The following is a 24192-nucleotide window of genomic DNA, read 5'->3' on the forward strand; positions in this document are numbered from 1 at the left end:
AATACAGTGTTTTAACCCTGTGAGATAAAATGATCTCTACAGGCCCATCTTTGGCAAAGGAAAATGCCACCCAAAAAGCAGCTAAATGTAACTTGGGTTTAGACAACTTCACAAAGGTGGCAGGTGTATTCTTGGCAGAAGAAAGACTGTTTAAATCAAGCACACATATTTTTATTTTTTTTTTAATCTTAAAGGTATTAAGCAAGTTAGGATGACAGCAACATTAGGAAAATTGACAATTAAAGGATTATAGAAAAGCAGAGAAATACTTGTTCAGTCTTTATGAAATAGTGTTAAAGCTGTCCAAGGGCAAAACTTGCCTTCCTGCCGAATCATGTGAAAGTTGTTTGCAGATCAAATATTGTAATTTTCCTTACAAACTGCTGAATTATAATGAAACCATTAAATACAACCAGCAGAATTCTCCCACATAATTAGAATATGAGGATCAGATTAATTTTTTTTACCTCCTTTTGCCTGCCCACAGAAGCAGTTTAAATACTCTTTCTTTTATATTTGTGATAAGCAAAAGGGTTTACTTTCAGAGCAAGAAGACTGCTTAAGTTGCTTATTGTTCTCAGGAGCATAAAAAGTTTTGAGTGTCTATGTAAAGCAGTGAATATTATTCCAAGAATAATAAGAAAACTTAGCAAGATAAAGTTTAAAATTAAAGAACAGCCAGCCATTGGTGGTCCAGCTGAAAAGGAGCATACCCAAGAATTTGTTCTCTTTCATGTTTTATTGGAATCAAGATTGGAATGAAAATGTTTATCAATTTTAGATGTTGTCTAAATGTTTAATCACAAACAACATACATATATTTTGCAAAAATAATAAAAAGGATGTGTGATACATTAATGTGGGTATTTCCCTCATGTCTATTCCCACAGAATTTATCATTACGCAGGATATCACAGCCCAGTTTTGTCAAAGGACAACCAGATTGCTGTCCAGTCTCACTGTACCAAATCTAAAAACTCTTAAACTCACTGTGGTCTAGAAAGGCTTTTTTGCTATCAATAAGGAAGGTTTTTGCACAGAAATTCAGATTGATTGCACCAGCCTAACTCAGTTAGCAGCTAAAATAGCAACATTATAACTCTCCATATTATAAGTTTTCCAAAATTAGAAATGTACACTCCAAAATATGATTCAGCTCTTAGATTAAATTAGTTTTTCAGTGGAAAATTTTTCTCTCTTGCTTCATAAATGATGGTCTCTAAACTTTGTAATAAAAGATAATAAAATAATAAATAAATAATAAAAGATCTTTGTGCATCTATTGACACTGTTTTCTTTGTCCTTCTGAATAGACAATGCCTGGACCAAATGCTGGAATTATGAGACTTTATGAATACTACCACTTACCAGCAAGGTCCCAAATAGACATAGCTGACTCAGTTATCTGAATTGCAGTCTCCTGTTTAGGTCTCCACGAAATGTTTCCTGGTATTCTATTTTTTCATTAGAAAGGGCCCTTTGTTTTGTGAAGAACTTCACCTAGAGTCTTCTTTTTCTCTTATGCTATGGAAAACTTTTTGCAATCGAAATTTGCTTTAAATATAATCTAATTTTCCTTGGTTATTATCATTATTTGGTAATTCAGTCTGTTGTTATTTATGTCTATTACTCACTTTAAAGCAACATTCCTATAATAGAAATTTACTGGGTTTTATTTTCCATTACTTCTAACTTTAAGCATAGAAGGTAAAGAAGTCCTCATTAAATTTTCTAATTCTAACCTTGCCTTCCATAACTTTTAAAGGAACTTCCCTGAAGTCATCCGTTTGATGCAGCTTATGAGTTATCATGAGTAAGTTTATAATTGGGTCAGATCTCATTAGATCTGAATTAAAACTTGCAGGAATCCATCTCATAAGTTTCCTGATGGTATAAAAACTAGAAAATATTAAACAGGTTGGAAAGATGTGTCGTGCTATGATGGGAGCAAATTAAAGCCCCTAGTCAATAAAGGATCTTAATATATTTCAGACAAACTGGCCTTTGTCTTTTTCTTGTATTTTTTTCCCAATCTTTTTTCTTACTCACACATCTCAGTGAGGTTTTTCTCCTTTGCTAACATTGTTGTATGGTTCCTTGGGTTTATACATAGAAACATTTGTTTTTCTTCCTGAAAGCCTATATGAAAAAAATAGTGTTCACTCTAGAAGCAGATATCAAACTTTTTTTTTTTACAATTTTATTACTTTATTCTACAATAGTACCCATTTCTATGACTAAAGCATGTCAGTTGGCTCTCTAAAACAATTTAAATTTTACACTTTGAGAAACCTAATTGCCTTCTACAGTGAAGCAACTGCCTGTGTGGGTGAGGTGAGAGCAGTGACTATTGTCCACCTCAACTTCCGTGAGAATTTGAGCACTGTCTCACACAACATTCTCATAGGCAAAGAGGGAAGTCTGGACTGGTTGAGCTGATGGCAAAGTGGATTGAGAACTGGCTGAACAGCACATCCTAGAGGGACAAAATTAGTGGCACAAGGTCTAGTTGGTGCATAGGTTGAATGACTTAGTGTTGCAAAACAGAAATACTGGATTCTTCCTTGAATTTCCATGTCACAGTAGTAGCCCCAGCTCCTTCCACTCTTCACTGTGTTCTTTGACTTCTGTGACAAAACGCTACAGGAAGGACCCAAATGTCCTTGGGTGTTGAATAAAACTGGAGTTCTGTAGAGAAGGAAATCTGTAATCATGTGAATAAAACTGGAGTTCTGTATAGAAGGAAATCTGTAATCATGTCCACAGTCTGTATGCAATATTACTTCAGTAGTTAATTTTCACTAGTCTTCTTTATGCAGGTATATTTAAATTTTGAAAGATTATTTTTCAAACTTCCAAAAATAATATTCTTTTAGTGTAGTTTTGGTTGGTTTTTTCCCTTCACTTTAAAAAAATGGGGCTGAAGAAACACACTTAGTCATGTAACATCTTACTGAAAACACCTTACGGAACCACTGTCATCAGTGTCTAGGAGATGCTTAAAAGCTTTATCAAACAATTGTATTACATAGTCTCTTCTGTGTTTTTGCTGGCAATGCTAAGGTGCTGGATCAATTCAGAACACTAGGCCATATGTTACCAAAGAGGAGATATGACCCAACTTCAGTTAGTATTTACTCTGACTTTAGTATTATTTGGAATTGAGGACTGAAGTAACTTTTCTACAGGAACTATCATATCCTCTCTTTGGTTTAAAAGGCTTTAGATAGGATTATGCATATCTGATAATTTGTGAAATGCTTTAATTTTTCTATTATATCCTAAGCAGAAGATTTATTAAATGCTTTATTTTTTCTATGAGATACTGAGAAGATCTCATTCATGCTCCTATGAAAGACCAATAATTAGCTATATTATTCTTGGAGAAGATTTGCTACAGCTTTCAGAAATATTTTTGTTCCCCTAAATATACCCTATAAGTAAATGATATTTCTAGACTTTTTACTTGAAAAGATAAAATATTTGACTGAATATTGTTAAAATGTAGGTATGTTTTCTCTTTGCAGAAACTTGTGGAAGTTTTGATTAGGCCACAAATGGTATTTTAAACTCCCTGAGACGTCTAAACAGCAATTGCATCTGGCAGCTCTTAGATGTACTACAGGAATGTGGATCCTGCTAGGCAGTGTTTTCCTAGGACTCCAATGTCACCAATAATTTTTTTAAATGATTGCTGTTCTTTCAAATTCAGTGTTGGGGTTTTTTTTCCCTTCACCCTACATTGGTTTCTTGTTTACCTTCTATAGCTTCAAATTCAATTCTATTTGAAAAAAAAAGTTTTCTTCACATGGAAGTTGCTTCCTTATGAACACAGCTTCATTAGGGATAAACACCCTTAGTGTGAGCCTGAGGTATTACTATAGTATCATCTTTGGAATTTTCAGCTCAATGGAAATATAAAAATGGGTTCTCAAGCTCACAATTTCACAAGGAAATCTTATACACCTAGAGAAATGTTTCCAGCATAAACCAGAGTTCAAGAGCCATGTAGGTTCCTGAAACCATAACACTGAACATGGGTCATGCCCTCAAAACCTTCAGATGACCTCATACCTGTGTCATTAACCATAGTCCTTACCCTAGCCTGGTAATTTCAGTGTGAAATATAATTAATAAAGATGTGATAGACATCACATCAGCTGCATTGAAAGATCTTTGCAAAAAAAAATCAAAATATTAGAATCAGACACCTTTGCCTCAGTTTCAAAATCTTAGCTCATGCATATCCAACCTGCTTCCCTCCCATGAACTAAGGCTGAAGAAAAGCAAAAAGGTTCTTGTTGTTTAGGTTGACTACTCTGTGTCAAAGAGGATTCCTGAGGAAAAGGGACATAACATGTTGTAATGAGAGAGAGACAACAGCTCAGCCCAAAAATAAAAGAAAATGAAACGAGAAAAAAAATTGTCTTAATCAAGACACATCAGTTCCCACTCAGCAAGGATGTGTGCCTCCTCTTCAACACGATTCTTACTTACATGAGTAGGTAAAGTCACACATATTCTTGGCTCCTTTCTGCATAGGTGTTGTCACTGGGAGGCATGGTGTGTTGTTGGCAGTAACTTTTTGACACATATAAAATTACAATTTTAAAATTTTCTAGGGATGGAAGACTTTGAGAGCTGTCTGGCAAAGCCAGGAAAAAGTTTTTCAGCCAGAGAGGGTGACTGAGCCCTGGAGCAGGTTCCCCAGGAAGTTCCAAGCCCAACAGAGTTCAAGGAGCATTCGGACAGTACTCTTGGGGACATGGTGTGACTCTTGGGGTGCTCTGTGCAGGGCCAGGAATTGAACTCGATGATTGTGGTGGGTTCCCTCCAGCTGAGAATGTTATATGAATCTATGATTCTGAGATAGGAATCAGATTTTGACTGCAGTTTAAAAAAACCCAAAGAAACGGATGCAAAAAAGTGTGTATGAAACAATAATCTGATTTCATAATTCTTTAAAATAAAGACAAAAATGAATTATGATTAAGATGAATGACTGCAGAAATTTTCTACAGACTCTTCCTGAGGTCAGAGGAAATGAAACAATATTAAATTCAGATTCTTGGGGGTTTTAATGTGTCTACTGAACATAGCATATTCAGATGTTTTATGTCTAACATAAATGAATAAACAAATAAATATATGTAAATACAATCAGCTGTCATGAATCCTGTTAAACATAGTGAAGCATGTTTGAGCTGTACGAATTAAGAACTTAAAACTGCAAAAATATTAATCTCTGATGTCTTCATATATTATATGCAAGACATTGATCATTAGCATTGTATTTACACCAGTTTTTGTGGCTCTTCTTCTACCAGCATTCACAAGACACATAAATATGTAATTAAACAGGTGAGTCTTACTCCAGGGTTTCTGTTAGGGAGGATTCTTGCAGCTGGGTGGACATCTCACATGGAGTCTAGGGATTCTCATTTCTCTTGACTTTGCTTATCTCAAGTGTAGAATCTTAGATCAAAGTCTAACTTGAGTCACTGAGACCATTATTAAATTCTGTGGCCAGGGGAATTAAATGTGACACAGTCCATTCTCAGGCCTAGGTTTCCTGGCTGGAAAATAAGTACTTGTTTTGCTTTTCCCCCAAGTCAAAGAGCTAAACCCAATCTAGTTTCTGAGATGAGGGAATTTGGAACTCCAAACTGACAGAACAATACAGATGCACACAGAAAGACCTTCTTAAGTGAAACCCCTGAGCATGTTTAGTGACAGGCAATTCTACTTGTTTCACTGATTCTTATAAGCAATCAGCTATTTTAGAATTGAAAATTACCCATCCTTTAACAACCAGCTTTTTATATTCTAATATGTTTACTAGAACATCTCTATACTTTTGTAAGCATTCTATTTTATATACTAGGCACTTCAAACCACTTGGGATGTTGCAGTTAGGGTTGCTAGAGAAGCAGCAAAAGTCAGTAAAGCAAAAGTGTCTGGTGCTCGTATAAGCAACCAGAGAGCTTCTCATGTGCAATCAAATGCCTGCAGAACTTAACCACCCTATTTCTGTGTCCTGGTTTTACCATACTGCAAAGGTCCATGTCCTCCATCAGCAAACCAAGGCACACAAGCTGCCAGGCAGTCCAAGGAACCAGTTGTATCAAAACTGTATATGTGGCAAATGCTGACCTTGACCCATCTGTTGCTTTGAAATATGCAGTACCATGGAAAATTTAGGGGCATATGCAGAGAAATGTCAAAGATGAATAACATTTTATTAATGTGTAGATCATTACTTGTTGTCCCTGCTTTTCTTTCTCCCTACCTATCTATACAAACACAAATTTGGGCACAGATGATGGACAAAGCATATGAAAGCCTGGTATCTTAAAGAGGAATACCCTGACCCAACTTTTTCCTCCCATAAAAATTTTCTTTGAAGTCCCTGAAGGATAATAGCTGTTTAAGCAGCACTGGCTGTGCAGGATGTGTTCTGAGGTGGAAGGATCTGTTTGGAGAGGGCAGCCAGATAGCACAGAGCCCATCAGCTGGTCATACATACCCATGGGCAATTATACTGCACTATATGCAGTAAACAGTAGACGTGCCAAACTTAAAGAATATCCCTCCAAAACTCAAAAACAATATATTCCCACAGAAATCAGATAGCACCAAATACTTACATTTCAATAATTAAAAACAGTTTGAAGATGTTTTTATGAAATCTTGCATTTTTAAAATAAGACTATTAATTTACCTTTTTGTTATTGTTGCTCTTGCCTGCATATCTTGTGGTTTCTTTCAATTAAATGCAGTTTTGCAGATTCTCAATAAGTACAATTCCCCTAGAAACAATATTTCTTTTTCTCATTTACTGTCTAGCAACTCGTCTGATTGTCTAGTTGTGAAAAAAGAAAACATCAGTCATGGATTTTCATACTGACGGTTTCTAGGCAAGAAGAAGAAAAGGCTTCTGTATTTTACTGAACTGAACCCTAAGTGTACTTTGGAGATCTAATCTAAAGTGTGATGGACAATAGAGTGTATAAAAGAAAGTGAGACTGCAGTCAAGCCACTGATAAACAGCCTTGCCACTGTGGTCCTAGAATACCAGACCTTACATACTAGTGACAGTTCATTCGCCAATAAATAGATAGGTTTTTTTTCAAGGAAAATAAAAAAAAAACCCAAACAACCCAGCCAAAACACAAAACTGGCTTTGAGACAGTTTTGCATCTGTAATAGCATTGGAGTAATGTCCTTGGACAATGACAGTGATGTTGTTGGAAAAGCTTTTCAAAACTGAAAATTAATGCAAAAGTAGTCTCCTCATCTGACACTTATTATTGGAAAAAAAAGTATCCTCAGAAACTTTCTGGCTTAAAGTAACATGTTAAATAGCAACAGAATATTAATCTGGACAATAAACAATCATTTATTTTAAAAAAATTCTATCTCAAATTACTGTTGCAATTTTTTTTTTTTTGAATAAAGCCTAATTTTAGCATTTCTTTGTACACAACACTCTGAAGTTTCTCAGCACAGTTGCCCTACTTTAGTAGTGGGCAGATCAGTCTTCTACCTCCATTATATATATTATATATATATATTGGTTTGTGATACTGTTGGGTTCTTTAGAAACAAAAATAAAATGTGTTTTTTTAAGAGATCACTGGAAATCTAGTGGTACCCCTACACACTTGTGCACCCTTTAAGCCTTATCTTTTGAGTTGCTTAGATAATTTTTTTAATTTCTATTGTTATAGTAATATTCCAGTGTTTTCATATACATAATGTGTATCTATTCTCCTTGTATAAAGTTAAATAATTTTATTTACCTTCTCTTCTACCTCTGTAATTGTACTCATCAGACACTGAATTTATGACCCTTCTCAGGGGAGCTTTGTCACTGATGATGACATATATTTTCTTTGGTCAATAAAATGCCAAACCATATATAAGACATTTTTCTGAAAAAAAAAAATAAAAATAAAAAGTCTGACTTTAGTACTTAGATTTCAAGAAGTTTTTCAAGAAGGAAATGAGCAAAACATGAAAACTGTAGATAATATGAATTAGATATACTGATATAGAAATAAATGATCTGGGGCACTTTCGGGATACACAAGGGTTTTCCAGGTGGCACACTTGTAATTTAGAGATACAAATCAAGTTGTCAGCTCTGTCCTGTCAGGATCACATGTTCTGGATGTCAAGGATGGGGAGCTCAGAGGAAAGATTCAACAGCTGAACCTTGATATATGCATTGTGAAAATTTGGTCAAAATGAAGGTGCATTTTTTACCTTCATCCTACCATAATTTCAGGTTTTCCAAAGACTTTTAGTTGTGCTGTCATTCTTGAAATACAGAGTCCTGCCAATTTCATCTGTCAAATGTCATTTAATAAAAAAGATGAACAGTCCAGTTGGGTTTGTTGAATGTACAGTTTTAAGACAACAGCAGTGAAACATTTCCTGTACTCTGGAACTGTTCTTTGTGGTTACATATTCATGTTATTTTTTTAGTGGCTCCACCTCCTCCATCAGAGGCATTTCTCAGATGAGTAAAATTTGAATGATAAATTAGTTGAAGGTTTATGACTAAGTTCCTATCCTTGGAAAAAGAGCCTAAGTTTTGTCATCTTTTAAACATAAGATACATCTCTTAATTCAAGTCTGCCTTTAATATCAGAGCATGATCACAAGTCTTTTGTCAGAAAGACAGATGACCAAAGGAACCTGTAGATTTTAACAAATTAAAAATATAATGAGGGCGGAAATAGATTGTCTTTCTTGACAGCAATTACACATTCTCATTTGGAAGAACAGTAAATCACAGTTCTTCCAAATGAGAACTAATATAATATTCTTACGCAAATAACTCTTACACAGAAAAAATCTCACTCACTATGAACCACTACACAGTTTCAGCTTTTCACCTTTCTTTGAAGGGTTATCGAGAGGTCTTCAGTCTCCCTTGTTATATTTCCACCCATTCAAGTGCTCTTTTGAGCTCCTGTCTTGAAATTTAGGACAGTCATTAGGCATGGACTCTTCACTGCAGAATAAGAAAAACATAACATTTGACATTTTTATCATAGGTTGCTAAAGGTCATTTCTCCAGCAATGTGTAATATCCAGCAGGAAGCAGTCATAAGCATGAAGTCCTCAGACTGAAGTCACAAGCTCATTTATTATCTTCAAATAATTTTAATAGACTTAGCAACTGTGTCACTGATAATCATATTCAGTCTACTCAATATCAGAGACAATTGCAAAATAGTCTTCCAAACAATGTATGACAGGTATTTACTCATCACACAGGTAAAATTTGCTATTGTGTTTTCAAACACAATCTAGATATATTTAGATAGATGTGCTCCAGGTATATTGCAGAATCATGTTTGGGTGGATCAAAGGGAATGCTGATCTCTATATTTTGCTGAAGTGTAGCCCTCATTTTTAACCAAGAATATTCCCTGGCTATAATCACAGTATGTGTATAGCTTTCCAGCGACTTTGCCATTGATATAAAATTACTCTGATTTCACTGGTTTCTTATGAATAATTTCTGTTCTTATGAACAGAGGAATAATTTAGTTATTACAAAAGTGTAATATTATTACAAATGCAATGTATATGGTATTATTTAACAGTAAGACCTGCTAGCTTTTCAAAGCCACCCTTTCAAAGAGCTCTTATATTTATTTTTATTTCAACATTCACTTCATCTAAACAGGTTGTCAGCCTGGTCCAAGATGTCTTGGGTGATTTACAATTTGGATAACTCTAAAAGAAAGCTTTGTCTTTTCTCTTTTTCAGTCAAAATGTCACACCAGCCAAGGTATGCTCCACTGCCACGCTGAGTACAGGGACATTCTTATAACTCACAAACCACCAACCAATTTTACCAGTGGCTTCATCTGAGAAGAGATGGCAGCACTTGTAGGGAAAAGGAGTAGTGAGATTAGATGACAGAAAACTTCTCTCAGGTTGGGGAACAGGTGCTCAAATTCTTGATTCCAGGAAGGAACAATGAACTAATCACAGAATGACTGTGAAAGAGAAATGCAAAATAAAACCCATATTCACTGAAGCTTGAAATCAAGTATTATGAAGTGGTCTTAAAGGAGATAATTTTTATTTTCCATAATGAAAGGGTTTCAGTGAAAATGAAGAAGAGGTTTTCTTTCCATAAAATCTATGAATCTTTGAATTTTATCTGATTAGGTAGCACATTTATTGTGCAGACCATTTCTATTGTGTGAGGACCTGTGCTATTTCTTTTATGTTGTTTTTTGATTAAGCATCTCCCAAATTATTACCTAAGTCAGAAGAAGATAGTTTCATTCACAGCCTCAGAAATGTGATAATTTATATATAAATGATTATTCATACAACATTATTTATGATTAGTGGGATTCAGAAATTAAGAGGGCTAGATGAGTCTGAATTTTTGACTGTAACCTTTGAAATTATAATACATGCTTAGAAATTACTTTGTTGGTAGCTAAAGAGCAACTGGAGAGATGGAAGGTAGTTTTACTATTAGTATGCCTATAGCAACATTACTGTAGCTGCTTATTTCTAAATGGAACAAATGCTTTATTATGTTTCCTAGTGCCCAAGCCCCATAAAAGAAAAATGTAGTAACTGCAGCAGCAGATGGCTAAGGCTGTGTGACTACCAGTGGTTTTGTGTTATTATTTCTATCAATCAATGAACTTTTAAGTTTGTGTAGTGCTATTTTGGTCATGCTTTTTCTTAATGCACTGCTATATTAGAACTTCGTACGAAAGCCTGTTCATAAGTGGCAATTTAACCAGTAGAGGTTGAGGTGTTTGCTGCCTGTGTTATTACTGAAAATGAGGATTCTTCTGTTATTATGCCTACAACACACATACAATTACATTTTTATTTAATTTTGGTAGTAGAAATGACATTGTAATTGTGGGGAGCACAGGCAGATGTTCTTCCTCTCCTGCTCAATAAACAGTTCATATTACCATCTAATTACTGTACTACCTACCTGGAAGGAGATTGCAACAAGGTAAGGGCTGGCATCTTCTCCCAGGCAACTGGTAACAGGACAAGAAATGACATTAAGGCACAGGGGATGTTCAGTTTGGACATCAGGAAGAATTTCTTCACAGGAAGGGTTGTGAAACATTGCAATGGACTTCCCAGGGAAGTGGTAAGATCACCAGCCCTGGAAGTGTTCAAGAAATGACTGAACATGGCATGTAGTGCTCTGATTTGGTTGATAAGGTGGTGTCTGATCAAAGTCTGGACTCATGATCTTGAAGGTCTTTTCCAACCTTAATGATTCTATGATTCTATGAAGTTTTTGCTTGATCCATAGACAAGAAAACCTCTTCATACCTAATTTCTCTCTTTCCTTATCTCTTCTCCTCACTTCCTGCTCACCTCTCCATTAAGTAACCTGATAAATTTCCTCCCCCTCCCCCCAAAAAGGGCTCATATTGAGCTCTGCAGAAGCACCATCCTACTCTCCATTCTGGCATCTGTGTGATATTTCCAGCAATTTGATGTTTGAACTGTAGTAGGTTTGAATAGATCTATTCTTGTGACATTAATGATCAACTCCTCACATCAATTCCTCACTAGCTGATGAATAAATGAACAGTTTACACCCCTCGTGTCTCATGTAAATTTAGAACTAGGAATGTTAACTTACGACACAATAACATAATCATTAAGAAACTGGTGCTCCTAGTATGAATTGCACTCAGATCATCTTGTACTTTTGACATTTTGGTGATCAAAAGTTGGTTCTAAACTAATACTATTAGTGGAGCATACCATTTGAGTCTTCCTTACAATGTGCTTTGTAAGATTTTTCCTAACCTGCAAAGTCTTAAAGAATTAAATGCCTAGGTGTGTATGCACTGCTTCATGGAACAATGAGGTTGAGTTCTAAATAAAACTTCTCTTGGTCCACAAGAGTACTCTTGAGTACACAAGAGTAAAACTACTCTTTGTAGTCTGTTCAGAACTATTCCTATTGAATTAGAAGTAATTTGAGGTGGATTTTCCTCACACAAACAATTGAGTGGTTCATTTGTTGCCTAAAAAAACCAGAACCAAGACAGAATCTATAGGTTCGACAATGTCCCATCACTGATTGTTGATGTGTATAGTGATCTCTATTGCAGGAGATAAATTTCCTTCCCTACAAATCTTTTCTGTTGTTTTCACCAGGAAAAAAAAAAGGTGTTTTTCCCCATGATATTTATGTAACTGCTTTTTACAAGACATAGAGCTTCTTGGTACTTGGTAGCAGGTCACAGATGCAGGTGAGGTAGCCTGTGCAGGCCATTCTTTATAGATACCATACTCAAGAAAATATGTTGGTTCTCTCAAGATAAGAGCGAGCTCTATTAGTGCTCATATTTAAATCAATACTACCTATTATGAGGTCTAGAACAAGTTTTAAGCACTAATAATAAAGGCTTGAAAACTGACATCCATCTCATGTCTTCCTGGAGAAAAAGTGTTAAAAATCTGTAAAGAGATCATTTGGAAAAATTACACTGACTAATGAAAATGTAACTTTTTTCCTGAACATCCAAGAGTTCTTGACTTATTAAAATATGCAAATCACTCCAGCACTTTGTTTAATTGCTGTTTCCTTAAACCCATCAAATCTTCTTAATTCTTCTTTTCTTTGTCCTTAATTAACACACATTCCCTATTGGCTAAAGTGTAACCCAAAAGACCTAAGCTTGTGAAATTCTCAACCTATTAAACCTAATTGCTATAATAATTAGCAACCATTGGCAAAATATTCATCACACAAAAAGCAGGAATGCATCTAATTAACAATCTCAAAACACTAAGCATTACCTACTTGATATTTTACTTACCATTTCATGCCTTCGTTTCTGGAGATATATGACATAATATATTGTTCTAAGGAGAAATACGATAGGAACTACTCTTAAAAATATTAATTTGCTAAAACTGAAACTTTTCACTCCAACAACCAGTCATTACTTTAAAAACTTCATTTAAATTCCATTACTTAGGTGCCAGATAGAATTTCCTGACAAAGGAGAAATAAAAAAGGGAGACCAGCTCAGGTAGCTCATACATCCTGCAGGACAAGGATGATGGACAGAGTAGAACTCCATGCAGGAGCATCCCTTAACCAATGTGAAAACTATCTTCACAAAGCTAGTGGTTATTCTGAAGTTTCTCTCTTGGAATTTGTTTGATTTACTCTGTTGTGAAAGAAATTATGAGGTTCAATCACATTGTAATACTTGTATGAAAGTGTGAGTTTATCTGATGTTGAACAGAAATATTCTGGAATTGTCAGAGCTGTTTGTATATTAGGAGAAAATTGTTTGGTCAATGGTTTGATACAATTGGCATCTGATACAACTTCTGCAATTGGTTGCATAATTAGATAAAATGGAATTCCATAATATAATGACTTTCATAAGGTATTGAGAAGTCTCTATGCAGAAAAAAGATTTTATAGTTTTTTGTGACAAAAGGAGTTCTTTCCTGAGTAGAAATATTCAGAAATTTAAAACAATTTTAACCATAGATGGTATTTGCATTTACTTTTTATGGAACAAAACATAGTTTTGAAACAAGACAAACCATTTCCATAGTCTATTCCCATGTGAATTTCCCCTGTCTTTTGGAATTTGTGGACATGAGAAAAATAGAACCAAATATTTTATTCCCATTTTAAATGCCAAACCCCTAAAACAGAATTATGATGCTAGGGAAATTTTTTTCCCAGAGTTTTGCCCTCTGAGACTGATAGCCCCTCATGATAAGCCTCATGTCCATCACAGAGCAAGCATCAATCTCTTCTCGTGACTGTGTCCTGACACTCTTGTGGTTCACCGCTCTCATGTGACTCCTGTGCTAAGTGTAGCACCACAGTTAGTAGATGGGAGATAAAAAAGATGCATCAGTGCAAATGTAGCCTGATCAACAAGCTTGATATGCAATTGAGAATGGAAACAAAAGAAATGGCACTGTACTCTGTGGGCTGCTGACGTGCAGTAGACTGACTTCAGCTATAGAAAAACTGTTCTAAAACAAATATTTTAATGATGAGAAACATAAACAAGGTACTTTAGGTGGCTTTGACATGTATCAGAATACTATACTTCAACTTCCACAGAGGAAATTAGACTTTTTCTTGACAGAAGACTTTTAGCTTTTAAAATTTCATAAAAGTTTTAGTCCTTTCTCACTGTCTTTCCATTTGTATGTTGGGTTTATCAAATATGAATGTACTCAGACATATAGGCAGTTCTAGTATATTCCAGTAGTCTCATTATCTGAGGCAGAAACTGACTTTGAACACAACTGAAAAAAAAAGAGTAAATCAAAGTAACTGAGTGAGACCAAATAGAAAATTTAACTGAACAACTCCCCTGACTAAATCACTATTTTTATGACATTCTGAAGAACAAAAACTTATTCTCTTCTAGATAGGCAGAAAATCAGAATATGTAGTAGGCAGATCTTATGTTTGAATTTACTTCTCTTCTTTTCTTGAATATTCTCTTATTCTGAGCCATTTGATATGTGATTTCAATTCTGGTTTCAAATCAGATATATTTGCAAGGGCTGGAAAATATACAAGTATGTTTAAAATTTATGCATACACACAGACAAAAATAAACAACCAAACCTGAGGATCACCTAAAGGAGAACAGCTGAGTGGTGACTCTAGGTATGAGTTAATGCAATTTAGATTCCAGCAGAGTTGCCTACAGGTGAAATAAATACAGTTTGTGTTGTTCAAACTCAGTTTCACCCAAGGGATGGAACAAATCCAGACATTGCTTGATTTTGATAATACTATGATGGTAGGATGACTCTTATTTTCTTAAAAACCATAATCTAGAAAGGTAAGACTATTTTTTTTCTGATTTTGCACATGAAGTGTTAACTTGAGAAGTTAAATTTGAATCTATTATTACTTTAAATCATGAAGTTTAATTGTAATAGAAGAAACAGGTTTTAGAACAGATAAAACATGGCCGTCTGACAGCCATAGAGTTGTCATACAAGAACTAAATTGTATGGTGTAATGTAGGAATCAATTTATGTCTATATAGTTTGCCCTGGAGTACATCTAATACATTTCTTTCACTTCAAACCAGCCAAACTCATGTGTATAATTCCCAGTTGTGTACATACAGACACACAAACCCTGATCTTCAAAATATATGTGCTAAATTCTTAGAGACTACAAAGTGTCTCAAATACATGTTATATAGGTTTTATTTAACATAGAAGCATTTGTAAAAGATAGTCACCCTTAGTATGGTATCCTAAATTCGTGGAAAAGGGATGTTCAAGAAATATTTCTGTGGATAATTTAAAAGTAAACTGTTATACTACTAAAAAAATAAAAGAAGAAAAGAAAAAAGGAAGTCTATTATATAGCATGAAGCTTTCCAGATTCCAATCTATCTTAATAACAGACAAGAAAACAGACCTCTTTCTAATGTAAAAGGACGTTCTCATTATACATGAGGATGTACATTTACTCTGTGTTACTCTAAGCTTAAATTCTATACAGTTTAATTCAATATATTATGTCATATTATTACCTTAGGTTTACTTATTTTAATTTCCCAAACAATTGTTCAAAAGCTCTTCCAGTCTTACAGAGCTCATGGGAACTTAATAGAATGTTTTACTTGCATAATATTGGATTTACATTCAGCATTTTAATACATGGCATTCTCTCTAAAGAATTTAAATCCCAGTATGTTGTTATGCATCGCTCATCATACCATTCCCTCACCCCTCCAGCTTTTTGAATTTTCACAGACATCCTCAAGACTTTAATTTTTCATCACCTGCTCTCACAGATTTGTCTTTACATCTGACTTCCTGCGCAGACAAGTAAGATTGGTAGTTGCACATACTACACTCTGCACCATTTCAATGATTTATTATGATTCCTGTATCCTCATAATAGTACATCCTTTGTATGTATCTTATTGCAATATATCAGTTATTATGTGACAGAAATTCATTGGGCACTGTGAGATCAACCAGACACTTGCAGTTAGATGTTCTTTGATCACCAGGCTAGGATGACTTTAGCAGGCTAATGCTCTGCTTGACTCTGAATCCTCAAGACCAAATGCTTCTTTGTATCACAGCTGTTCCAACAATAGTCTTACTTTTCAAGACTCATTCACTGCCAGTTCTTCAAAAGAATTATAGCTCTTATACAGCCAGTGAGAATAACTGGAGAGGTTAAATTTGGTAAATTGCTTTTATAGTTATAACCTTAGAATAGCTTTCAAATCTATTTTCAAGAATATGGTTTACGTTGTAAAATTAACTATAGAAATTGTGTTTGAAAAGATTGAGTTTAAGAATCCAAGGACTTGTCATCATACAATTCCTGCTCAACAAATGCTGAACTCCCTTTCTTACATCTTTTATCTCTGGAGAGTCTGGAAACTCTCTGCACTAGCAATTTTTTAAATTGCCGTCAAGAAGACAACTGCTGAATCATTCTTTAAACAAAATATTAAAATGGTATTCTATAACAAAAGAGTGTGCTGTAAAATAGAACTGGGAAAAGTGTTTGTACAGATTGCAACAATGGGATCTTTAGTGAAAATGCTGAAAAGAGAACATTTTGTGTGTATCTGATAAGCAGCATCTTGTTATACACAGAAGAAGAATAAGACTCTCAGTCAAGTTGAAGCAAAAAATAAAAATATCTTCAGATTATTAATGCATTTACAGCTGTATTTTTAGACTTAGTCCAGCAGTAGTGACTAAAATGAATGCTCATAATAGCTTTAATTTAAAAGGGAAAACACGACCTGAATTTGTCAAGACATTATCTATAACTACTTTACTATACATTTGGTTAAGTCTTGAATTTAGGAAAATGCATGTCCAATCAAATTCAGAGATTAGTAAGTATTTTTAAAAATCAGGTACTAGATAATTCAAATATTTATGTTAAGTATTTTAATATAGATCAGAATTTAATATAAAGCTTTAACATAAAGATTTTAATATAAATCTTCAATATCACAAGTTAAAATTTCAGAAATAGATTAAATTGGCTTGTGACAGAACTAAAATGCATTAAATGGCAGAAAGATTATTTTCTTTTGTGTCCGTTATAATACATGCCACATGGAAATGTTGCTGTACCAATAAAAGGAATTAATGCAACAAATCCTAAAAACTCTCCACAGAATAATTTGGCACAACATTTCTTCACTGAAGGGTAAAAAAATGTGAGTGTTCACAAGTACACTATTTAATGGGAAAAAAATGTTCCATAGATCTCAAGGCTATTCGTAGTTACAATTTCTTTTAAATATTGAATACTCTGCTTTCAAGGTGGTCACATTAACTTTCTTCTTTATTGTTGTTTAAGCTAATTACGCTTAAAGTTCTTCCATTAGGTAAGTAAAGAATAATAAAAACCAAAAGAAATGTTAAATGTCTATTCATTCTGGGCTACTTACAGAAAAATTGGATATCAATTTAGCAGTACAAGCCCCAAAGATATAGGACAGTCTCTCTTTCTAATTTTCTGGTTAGGTATAAATATCCCTTACCCGAACTTCGGAAAAAATGTTTTTATCCAGATCTATTTAAAAGTAAAGTTTTTTAAGATACAGCTCCTGAACAGCACAGTTGATTCTCTTTAGGCTCTGTTACCAGTATTCAGACAGTTTTTTTCACAGAATCTGGATTTGCTGAACTCTAGAAGCTCTTTTGGGAAAAGATTATTATTCTTTTGTCTTTCAATTTTTGTAAGATAATTTACTTAAGAAATGGATCAGTAGGCTGGTTGGGGGGAAAGAGATTTGCATTTAATTAAAAAGCTATTACAACTACAGAACTGGTTACAAGTTGTACAGGAGAGAATGGTGAATAAGTAGCAGTTTAGCTGAGTCACTTGGATGGTGACCTTCAGATCTCTGCTCTGAGTTTGAACAGATCAGCATTCAAATCACTGTAACCAGTTAATGTTCTGATTTTTGGATGTGGCTACTCATTGTGAGGAATTTACTTCTACTGGAAATTACACCCCAAGCATTAGAGGCCTGCCTGGTGCATGGTCTGGCAGAAGAAATTCTTTAGTCAGATGCTACTTTTTTATTGTGGTCCATTACTGGAGTTTTATTTTTTCTTTGGTTGTTTTGATTTTCATTTTCAGCTGCTTTTGTGTTGAAATAGGTCTGTTAGATACCTCATGCTTCTTTATGATGTTCAGCTCATGAAAGCCAGGGCTCGATTTTGGTGTTTAATCACAAGGGCAATGTCTATTGAGATATCTTGGGTACCATGTTATGGCTTCCAAATGCCTACCCAAATGGGCACAGGTCATCAATGCATTCTTTATTATCTTTGAGTCCCATCTCTTAGATATCTTACATACATACAGAGTTATCCTTGTGTAGGTAAAGAAACCAAGTCCCCAGAGTGGGAATCAAATCAGGGTTAGGATGTTTACCTTAAGGTACCTATTAATTAGGTTCATTAATTATCAGTGGGAATTTGGTTAGTGGAATTTAAACAGTCATTCAGACAACCAGAAAAATACTTCTCCTGGGTGAGCACATAAGATCCTTTCTAGACACTTTTGACTATATTAACTATATCTTCAAAATAGGTTCCATAGACAACTTATGTGTAGACAACTGAAGTTGGTTATTTTAGCCCAAGCTGTATAGCACCTTTCAGACTCATCAACTTATATACACCATGAATCTAGATGAACCTCATATCAGAGTCTTTCTTTTTAACATGTTGAATCAACATTCATGTAGAAATCACTGCTTCTTGCTTTGGAAAGCAATATTTGACACACAGCAAATTTGGGAACAATTTATCATCTCAGTCATTAGTACCTTGAGCATTATGACAATTACTCTGCTTTAATTTTTCTCTTACTGCTGTTTGACCTGCAAGGCTGAACTGTGCAATGTGGTAAAACCAAGATCAATGAGTAACTAAGGATCAGAATTGCTTTACAAACACCTTTTTATAGTGTGGGTTTGATGTATATGTCTTCAAAAATTACCTCCTTTTCTCTTTGTCTGGATGACATTGTACATTGCCCTGATCTCCCATGCATTTCACATCTGTGAGAAAAGGGAAAATTGTCTCATAATAATTGTGCTGAATGTGACTGGACATGCAAGGCTCCATTTTCCAGCTTATGCCACTGCAATCAGTGATCCTGTTTCTCAATCAGAAGGTATTAATTACCATAGCTGTTAGCATAAACCTGTGAACTCTACCAGCTTTTTCCATAGCTACAGTAAGTGAAATATGGTGAATCATCTCTCTCAAACAGAATAGTTTTGATGTGCTCAAACGCGTAGGGAGCCACACTCTGCAAGCAAACCTGTTGGATCATCAAAAAATATGTCTGTCTGAAAGTACCCAGAAACCAAAGACTGTAAGCACCAACAAGGATAGTGGAAAATCAGAAAATCAAAAAGCAGCTCTGTGGTTTGAAATGACGAGCCACTAACAAAGTATATCTACTTTTTATAATTAAGGAAAATTAAACCTGCTGAGGTCAAAATTAAGCCTGCTGAGGGCAGACCCTCAGGAAGGTAAACCCATGACCTGAGAATCTCCAATCTCCTGGAAGGTCAGGGAGTGGAAAGAAACCCAGAGAAACTCCATGATCCAGCATTTCCATACGGCACGGCTTGGCAGAAACAAGCACAGTGATCTGTCCAATCTCTGTCTGAGACTGCATCATTTCTGTAAAGGGACAGGGTGATCATATAAAAATGATCAGGTTAAGACACCTGGTTTCTCTCCTTCACTGCACCATTTCCTGCACAGAACATATTTGTAATTATTAAAACTGGATATTTCTTTGATCAAAGTGCTTTCATGTCCAAATTGCCTCATTCTCTTCTCACTGCCTTATGGTCTTATATCACAACAGGAGGACAATATGAAGTCTGTCTGTATAAACCTACAACACAAAAGCAAGATGTTATCCGTTTTCAAATTGCTAGATATTAGTTAAAACCATTCAAACATCACTCACTTTCACAGTATGATTCCCTCTCACACATCTATGAAACCAATATGCAATATACTGCCAAAGCTGGATTTATTCAGATTTAACAGCGACAATCTAGGCATGGTTTCTATACCCTGATATTTCATATGAACAAAAGTCTAGTGAAGCAATTTGCATTACCCTGAAATTTCATTTGATCAGAAGTCTAGTGAAGCAATTTGCAGGTGAGCTGAACTAGCAATGGTCAGCACAGACCTTTTGACCTTCAATCTCCTCAATGACAGACAAAAGTTCATCAGGACAGAGACAATTAAAAAATTGAGCTCAAATAATTTTCTGTTTCATAACTGAATTTATTTACAGGTGGTTCAGAAGAATTGAAGAAAACCGCTTCCTCATTGTTCTGTTACAGCCTGGTTTCAACCTTAAGCAAATCACTCAATCTTTCAAGTTCCCTGGCCTCTCCCTTATGGGAGACAAGTATTTGGATGCTTTAGCTTGACATACCTTTTCAAAGTGAATGAATAATATTAATTTATTTTTCTTTTTGTCCAGAATAATGAACTTCAAAACATAGTTCTTTGATTTTTAAAAAAGTTAAATCTTATGACTGCACATTACATGAACATTTAAAATAAACCTAGAATACTGGAACACATTGCCTGGAGAGGTGGCAAATGCCCCATCCATAGAAAAATTTTAGGTCAGGTCAGACCTCTAAGCAACTTTATCTAGTTGAAGATGTCCCTGCTTATTGCAAGGGGGTTGGATTAGAGCACCTTTAAAGATCTCTTCCAACCAAGCCTATTCCATGATTCTAAATTTTCCATGAGCAGAATCTGAAGAACTTCTTTAGTCTGTCATTGCTGCTTTCACTTGTCCTTTAACTGGTCTACCCATCCCTCATTTATGACAGCACTTGCAAGAACTCGCTTGATGTTCGTCCAGCTTTTCAATGAAACTCTTGAGGGAGCAGAACTGAATGATGACTCTCTGGGGACTGCATGCAGGACAGAGTCTCAGAATAACTGATTAAGATTGATTTGAACTGCCATGGTTAAATTTAATCTGCTTTTTTATCATCTTTAGAAAGTTACCATGATCTACATGTCCAAGAAAGACTAAAATTATATGCACATCTTGTCATTTGTAAGCAGCAAATTCACAAGTGTGTTCTGTGATCCTCTGACAAGTGCCAGCTGGAGGGAAAGTCTTGTCTTAAACAGACTGGAAAATATCTGCCACAAACAGCCATATCATACATAACACCAACTCAGAACATTTTTAACACCTTGTTCTCTCCATTGGTTTGCCTTAACTCACACATATGATTTCAGCTGGGGATTCTGAACACTACAAAACAAAGGTTATAGGAGCACATGAAAGTTTATGAAATTCACACATGTCCACATATAAACAAGAGTATCTCCTTCAGCAGTACATCCTGCTGAAAAGCTGTTCAGAAAACTGGTTTTCATGTAATCATAAATAATCTATTTCTAGCTTTCGATCTGGTTACATTTTTTAACATTTTTCCTTACTTTCAATATCAAAATACCCTTAAGATATTGATCTTTTTGATAATTAATTCTTTCCATTCCATTCCTAATGATTCTTTCTTTTTTCTGAGTTTCAGTACTTTCACATCTCTATTTGGAAAATGTTTAAACAAAACTCAAAAAGCAATCACATTACTTATGTCACCATTATGCTTTTGGTAAATTTTATTCAGAGGTTGTGAAACAAGGGGCCCAGTTTACGCTGTCAAGCCTGTCAATTCTGTACACTGTAATACCTAATATCTAGGCACAAAGTTGCAAATCCCTATCCTCATTATTTCTTTATATTTATTGTTTCATTGCAACTGTAGCTATTAATAATTGTATTTTGCTTAAAATAGAATTTGACACAAATATTTTGATTTTAGAGATGTTTCCCCTCCAACCTCTCCACTATTGTTTAATGTACACTCAGGTATTGCAAGGTAGATTTTGCTTTCGACTCATTCAAAGGAAGCAGAATTTTTTCAAATTTGTTTTTATTTTATCCACACTACATTACCTGTTCCTACTTATGGACTAGATTTGAACTAAAGTTATGTCAGTTACACAAAAACCTTCAATTTGGTTAATCTTATATAACCAATCCATTAGTAAAAATAAATTAATACATTTTTTACATGAGTAAAAATTTCAGGGCATTCATAAATTGAATGTGAACTTCTAATTGGACCTGAAACCAAACCAATTCTTTCTATATGACTTATTTTGTATTTGGTTAACTGAATCAGATTAACAGGACTAAGCCAAGAAGAGGTTTTTTTTCCAGAGTGCTGTAGATTATCCTGAACTGTACCGTGTTAATGGTATTTCTTACACTAGGAAGAGAAAATGTCATACTACACATCTCAGAAGCACAATTCAAACCTACTATAACTTAAAGACAGAAAGACATGCAAAATATGGCATAAATTATTTTGTATAAAATATTTTACTTGATAGGCCTGTGCATTAGAGTAACAAGTAAATTCCATGATTCATAAACTAGATTCTACATATTTTGTGTGTGCAAGCACACATGAAATCCTGACCATGTTACAATGATGAAGTAGTTTGAATTGTACAGTATAAAAAGACAAGAGATGTTTGAAAAGTTTTAAGTCAATATCATAATCAGTGCCAAGACACAGCAGCAGAGACTCCAGACAATGTGTCTTATACCACAGGGATATATTCTAAGTAGGCCGTACCAGCTGGAGCTTTTTCAGGTAGGCCAAACTGATGTCCATCCTGCTCCTTAGCAGGATGCTCAGTATATTCATATTCTTCCCTTGCTGCAATTGCATCTGACAAAAGTGACTGTTTTCAAATGTTTGTATGAGTGCATCCAACTCTTCCAACAAATACATTAGGTGAAAATCTTTCAGATGTTCACTCCCAAACTACCACCTAAGTTTTGTTCTCTCTATTCCCCTGTCTGGTTCTGATCTTTGTAATCCTTCCCCGTCCAATGCAAGTTCAAGGAAACCTTGTGCTAAACAGAAAATGGACTTTTTTCTGATCAGTAGATTTTGGTGAATAATGGAAATTAATTACCTTGACAAACACTATAGTCTGTCTCATACTATGACAGAAACCCTGGGTTAGGTATTCGTTCAGTTGGTATATTTATGCAAATAAATATTATTTTAATGGTATTTTATTTGTAAAGATCTCCATTACATCAATTACTCTAATTTGCTCATCACACATTGTGTTCTTTTCCCTAGGAGCAAAGCAAAGTACATATTTAGACATGGACCTAGAATCCCCTCCCACACAATCTACTCCCAAAAGCTCAAGTGAATCACTGTTCTTTCAAGAAATAATTGAACAGCCCAACTTGCGTATTCATTTTTTCCTGAAGGCAAAACTTGCTAACAGCAAGCTCCTGGGTTTAAATCTCAGGCTTCTTGGAATATTAACAGCTTCTTCAAGTTTTTCTTAAAAATTGAAAAGATAAATCTCTAAGTGGCAGGAGCATGGTGATACAGATCACATACAAAATAAAGTCACTAAAATAATGAATGTTGAATGCGCTGTTTGGAGTCAATGCAAAAGTTGAAAGCAATTTCTAAATCCTAGAGGGTCCAAGTACTGTGAGAAATTAAAGTATATGATTTAATGTCTTCTTCATTGACTCAGCAAAAATCAAAACAATTTGAACTGTGGCCTGTAGCTGAACACTGGTGACCAAACTGATGCAAGAGTAGTCAGTCTATTGCAAGTGTCTCTGAATGTTATCAGAAATTAAGCATGAACTTTATTTGCAGGTGTACTATTTGAGCACTGACATTCATCATATAAAAGTGATTTGGATTCCATTTGATAAGAGTGTCTAAAGCAATCCAAAATATTCTTTACACAGTGTATTAACTTCTTTCACCCCAAAATAATATTTGGGAGTATTACTGGATATGATAACTCTGCACTGTAATAAATGTATTTTTTTAGGTTTTGGATGAAAAAATTAATAATAGCATTTTCCTTTTGAAACATTTATCCCAATTATATGGAGCAACATTTTACAGATATATAAATAGGTCACTTTTCATATCTATAAAAATTATTGTTATACACCTTCAATAAATTAGAATAAAAATACTGATCCATTTTTGACCTTTTATAACACCTTCGGTAATGCTACTG

This window comes from Agelaius phoeniceus, chromosome 5 (assembly GCF_051311805.1).
Source record: "Agelaius phoeniceus isolate bAgePho1 chromosome 5, bAgePho1.hap1, whole genome shotgun sequence".
NCBI lineage: Eukaryota > Metazoa > Chordata > Aves > Passeriformes > Icteridae > Agelaius > Agelaius phoeniceus.